Here is a 6,438-nt window from a genome sequence, read left to right as displayed (position 1 = left end):
AGCTCACAATGATGCAATCCTTCCTATCTATTACTCTCAATATAAATAGCTAACCATGACCACGCTATTCTGTGTTTGAGGCTGGGTGTGCAAATAGTGACTGTTGGTTCAGTGCCTGTACCTGTCACTCTCTCTGATCTGATCTCAAATACAGATTTTGCATGACTCCTCCATCCTTCTGCACCACTTTTCCTGCAAAATGATATGTTTTTCTTCCTCTTTTATAGGTTTTAGCCTAACCCTGTCGTATATGATATTTTTGACATCCTGTTAACAAGCATGACATCACATGGAAGTACATGTTTTTCTTTATTAGGGTCTACAGGGGTCTTCGTTTTTATTTTTGCAGCCTAGTCACTATGATGCAATCCTTCCTATCTATTACTCTTGATATAAATAGCTTACCATGACCACGCTATTCCGTGTCTGCAGCTGGGTGTGCAAATAGTGACTGTTGGTTCAGTGCTTGTACCTGTCACTCTCTCTGATCTCTAATAAAGAAATTGCATGACACCTTTATCCATCTGCACCAATTTTCTTACAACATTATATGTTTTTCTTCCTCTTTCATAAGTTTCAAAATGTCATCGTTTGACTCATCGCTGCCCGGCACTCACCCACTATTTCCCCTTAAAACAAATTACCTAATGTTTTTTTTTTAAGTTTCAGTATGTCTTGTCTGGTCTTACTCCATATTTTCCTTATTTGGTCATTTTATATACTTTGTTTCATGTAAAATACACGCTGCGTTTTGGGTAATTTTCCATCTTTTTTTAGTGTAAACATCATCATCATCAAGAGGCTATTGTAGGTAGCTTCTCAGAAACGTGATTTTAGTATAATTTCTTTGTAATTATTTCCTCAAAACAATGTTGCAGTTGTTGTAATGGCTAACAGGAAACAGAACACAAATCAAGATGTTTGTAATGTCAAAAATGCATCATTGAAGAGTTTGTTTTAAGAAATTAAGTATATTTTGAGTTGAATACAACAATCCCTCTAGCACCACAATCGGATATCAAATACCACATTATGACTATAATTTTTGAGCCGTTTCAAGTGTCATCAAGTTTTTTTCACACCAGGGTTGACATGTTATAGGAAGTGAATTTGTAATGCTTTATCTTCCTTTTCAGAAAGATAATTTTATGGTGACAGGAAGTGAGTCATATCTCCACATTGCCACTCCCAATCATGATCAATGTTGTGTGAGGTCTATATTTAAAACTAATTAAGAGTCATTTATTAAAATTAAGGTCAACTCTTATGGTCAGTATATACAAAGGCAAACTTCCACCCAAAGTACACAAAATGTTGAGCTCAAAATTAGCACTAAAGTTCACCACAAGTGTCCGACAATATGTAGCCTGCAGCTAGACAAAGCAACGAAATACTCTGTCTTCATAAAACTCAAGATACCAAATACACACAGAACTGGAATTAACAAGTAAGCGCTAAACCAAAGTAAAAACTATTACACCAAAAGAGTCCTCTAACCAAACAACACCTACCAAATCATGAGCTGTAGGCGTAGCGCTCACTTCCAAAACTGCTAGGCCACAAAACAGAAAATTTAAAAAAAACTTAACCACTTCCTCTCTGCAATTATTTTAGTTCCTCACCTACAAAACCAGATTCTACCACATTCCTAGACATATTAGGGCTTATCATTTTGAGGCCAATATGTTTGACATCCTGCCCTCTCTGTCATCAAGTATGACATCATATAGAAGTGAATGATGCAATCCTTTCAAACTATTACTCATACTATAAATAGCTCATTAGGACCATGCTATTCTGTGTCTGACTGTTGGTGACTGTTGACTGTTTGATCGCTAAAGCCAAGTTCACAGTTAGATCTTAGTACTGTTTACACTACACCACTTTCTGTTTTGTAACTGGGTGGTTTCCACAAACACACTACACATTACGAGATCTTTCACCGGGAGAAATACCTGATGACGTCCTCAAACTATATTTTGTCACGGAAACACGCACAAGAAGCGCCGTGGGTGTAGTCGATGTTGTCGCTGGCACACGTGTTTACATAATAGCCTGTTTCCACACGTCTTTACTATTGCCTCTATCTAGATCAGTCACTTTGTTATGTGTTAGGACTATATTCATTCATGCAAACATCCAACACCCTAGATTACAGTAAAGTTCATATCGTTACACAGTTTTCCCCTCAGCCTGTGTCTTGAGCTATCATTGGCTCCCTGACAGTTCCAGATATTTCGCATACTAGATACAGTATCTGGAATGTGTCTGCGATGCACCGGTGAGCCTCTCGACTCCCGTTTTGGAGCAGTTCGCACATAGTGCTCAGGCGCCGATGTGTGAGCTGGGGAGACAAGTTCTCATTGTAGCTGTCCTGTGCTGTGCACAATGTAGTCTCTGCTTGATCCGCTTTTGCTTGGCCTCTGCAACTGCTGCTTGGATCAGTGCATCTAGTGTTGATATAACATGTAGGTGTGGTTCCAACAAACCACTCTGGTCTGGTGTGATTGCTAGAGACTGATTATCTGCTCAGTTCATACCCTTCTCTTTTATGTCTCAGTGGTAAATTATATCACCAAGACAAACAGGAAGAAGGCTGAAAGAGTGGTGTGAGTGAAGAGAAGGCTAGCATGTGAAGTAAAGGTTGCAATTCAGTTGTTAGACGGGTATACAGTACAGGAATACATTGTGAATATGCGCCGAACATAACAGAAGTTATTACAGTTTTCCCTGAAGCTGAGAGCAGAAATGGTCTGTCTGGTTGTCCTTTTCTCCAGGTTGTACTTTGTGTCTGTGATTCTGAATTACGAGTGGGCATTCTTGTCTTTATTGAGGAAATAGCATCCATATGAAGACATCAAAGTAAAACAGCAGGAATGCTATTCCTAGAACACCTTTGTGTACACACATGGATGTCAAGTGGACATCGATATATGTCTCGTGCAATAAATGAATAGCTTTGTTTTGTTTCCTCGCCCTCCTCTGACCTTGGAATTCAAGTGCAGGTGGATTCACATGAGAAAACAAGAAATGCAAAATTTATACTAGAAGATATGCTATAGAAGACTGTTGTGTTTTGTGAAATCCACTCAAACGTATTTATAATTCCTATAATATTGTTCAGTAGGGGGCTTGCGGGGTCACATTGCCTGTCCTGCATCTTTGTGTCTGCATACTTTGACCTGTTTCTCCATCATTCTGCTTTGCTTCTCTCTCTCTTAATGATGCTGTTTTAGCCTTTTGACCTGCTTTCATTTTTGTTATTTCCTGTTTTTCATAATTTGATATTTCTGACCCTTTTCCATGACATCCATTCACCATTTAGGTTTCACATTGAGACATCAGTGGCAGTTAATGTAAAACTTTCCTTCCCCTTATTTTCATGTTCCCCGCCCTGGCAACTGACCTTTGTGCCAAGGAGCAGTGTTCTTTTGGTAATGCAATATAACACACCGCTCCTCTTACCGGTCAAAAATGATTTTTCCTGTAAATGACGGAGCCTGGTAGTTGATCAACAGACAATAAATCTGCAACTATTTTCCCAATTGAATAATCATTTATTAATTTTTTAAGCAGAAATTGCAAAGGTTTCCTGGTTTCAGCCTCTGAAATGTAATGATTTAATGTTTTTCCTTGTCTTATACAATAGTAAACTACTGAATATCTTCAGGTTTTGAACTATTGGTTGCACAAAACAAGACGTCTTCCATCTTTTAAAATGCTCCAGGATGCAGAAGAGAAACTTTATTGAGATCAGAGAGTTGGATAAAAAGGGTGAAGCTGCATATTCAGGGAGCATGCAATGAAAGGTCTGCGTCTGTGTATACTGTAAAGTGGCCAAAAGGGTAGCATATACAGTAGATTGAAAATTACAACAGGGTACAACATTCACAGGGGACACTGCAGGTAACAACAGAGATGCTCCAAGGCATCCTGACCCAGGCTTCAAATTAACCAGTTACTATATTTGTGATGAATCATTTAAAAAATAGCATTTCATGAATATTTTTCCACTGTATGGCCGGTGGTTTCTGTACTATGATATAGCATAAATTGGCATTTGTACGGCAGTTAAAAGATGCATAACGGTCAACTAAACATCATTTGAATAGAACTGTTGAGAAATATTGCCTTCTTCTGTGGAGTGTGTGACTGCTGCAATCAAATCAATGTCTTTATATGTCAGCATGACATGTATTCAGTGCTCATTTGCTATGTTGTGTTTATATTGGTTATGGTGTCTATGTTTGGAGAATGACAGACGCATGTAATGGTGTCAAGCTGGGAAGACTCACTTTTACTCAAAGGATCTGACTGAATATAGAGTCTTTCGGTTATTTCTCCGGTTTTCATAAGTCTATTTATTTTGGGAATTTCTGGTTTCAGTTTGAGACGTCCGCGGCAATAGACTGTAAAAAAAAATGTTTTTCTTTGCTCTGCCTTTTGTGCCAAAGGAACACTGTGTCCTTCTGGCCAAAGAGCACAAACATGTAGCTAATTATGGATGACTCTCGTAACCATATCCTCCTGTAGAGAGACAAACAAGACATAAATCAAGGCACAAAAAATATCCATAAACCTGCAGCAATGTTTTATTGTTTAGTTAAGTTATTCCTCCCATGTCCAAGCTGAAATAGCAGGATTATGTCTTTCACGCTCAGAATAAACAGCGCTGCTTTTAACGTGTCCTCTACTCCTCTAAGGTCACATCTGTAGTTGCCATGGTGATGGATCTCGTACCCGGCATACCTCCGAATAATTAAGTGATTTCTGATGGTTGTTACCATGACTCCTGGGCTGTACATATGTTATAGTTAAATCAATAGACTTGTCTCTGCATCTACTAAGATTGTATTTATGTAAAGTGCATGTGTATGTTTTTGTATGTACATGTGTGTCTGTGTGCATGTGTGGAGTGACACATTTCATTTAACACTTTTTTTTAGGGCTGTCAATCAGTTAGAAATATTTAATCATGATTAATCACGTGATTGTCCATAGTTAATTGCAAATTAATCGCACATTTCTTTTCTGTTCGAAATATACCTTAAAGGGAGATTTGTCAAGTATTTAATACTCTTATCAAAATGGGAGTGAGCAAATATGCTAATAATATTTATTACTGGAAATCAATTAACAACACAAAACAATGACAAGTATTATATATAGGTAGCCTACAGCATTTAGCATAAAATATATGCTCAAATCAGAGATTAGAGGTCAAGGGACCCCTTTGAAAATTGCCATGCCAATGAGTGTATATAGTGTTCATGTTTGTATGTGCATGCGTCAGACATAGTTAAGGATGGTTGGCTGGACAGACTTTATACATGGATGTGTATGTGTCTCTGTGTCCCAGGAGAGCCACGCAGTGCGACCGTTCTCACGGGATGGGGTGTGTCTGAGCATCTATCCCAGGGCCATCTCCAACACAGGGGAAGGCTTAGACTTAAACTGGTCTGTTAAAGCAAAGTAAACAGAAAATATGTGGTCTGACATCAGTCACATGACATTGTAAACAAGTTGCAAGAGATTATGAACGTGTTTAGTTTGCTGTTTTGCTTACACTGCCACAATAAAAAGCCAAATGCAGCACTTATAGCGGCATAGACCACTTTGGTTGGTTTGGTTTCTTTTAATGTTTACTATTAAGCGGAGGTTCTTTCCAGGAAATTTTGAGCATTAAACTCTTCATTTCCTGCATTCTGGTGATTTTTTTATGCACCAATTTATGGTGAAAATGTCTTTATTCATGTGAAGGAAAACACAAAATTCAGACAGCAGGTGACAATTCAAAATACACACATGTAGACATGATTTACTTTTCCCTCCTCTTTTGTGTCTTTTGTTTGGGGAACTAACCTCTTTAAATGTGCATGTGGCACCTATTCACGTCAAAAATAGCCTACATTAATTCATTTTAATTAATTTATAAATCCCTGGACTTGAATAGCTCATGTGTTTCAGCAAGATTTCTGCTCATGTTCAAAACTTTCTGCACATTCAAAACAAAATCTCACATATCCGTGTTCTCTGAGAAGTCGAGAATAAAGTTGTAATATTTTGAGGAAAAGGTTGTTATAATATGACGAGAGTAAAGCCACAATTTAATGAGAATAAAGTTATATTTCAAGAAAAATCAACCTGCCCTATAGTCTGCTGTGCATGACGTTATCGCTCAGCTGATAGTATCCCCTTCAGACCGTCTGACAGACACATAGCTCCGTTTGGGACTCTGTTTAGAAATCAAAGATAACATCAAATAGCCTTAAAGAATTGCAGAACAGACCATCAATAGTTTTCAATATCTAGCTCAAAGCACCACTCTGTCTAAATATAGTTTCACAGAGCCACAAGCATAACTACTGCAGAATAAATGATTCAAGTTCAGGACATTAAGGTCCTTCTGCATCAGTTTATGGTTCTTCTTAGGCCTGC

This window comes from Sebastes fasciatus, chromosome 7 (genome assembly GCF_043250625.1).
Source record: "Sebastes fasciatus isolate fSebFas1 chromosome 7, fSebFas1.pri, whole genome shotgun sequence".
Taxonomy (NCBI): Eukaryota; Metazoa; Chordata; class Actinopteri; order Perciformes; family Sebastidae; genus Sebastes; species Sebastes fasciatus.
This window is presented reverse-complemented; position numbering follows the sequence as displayed.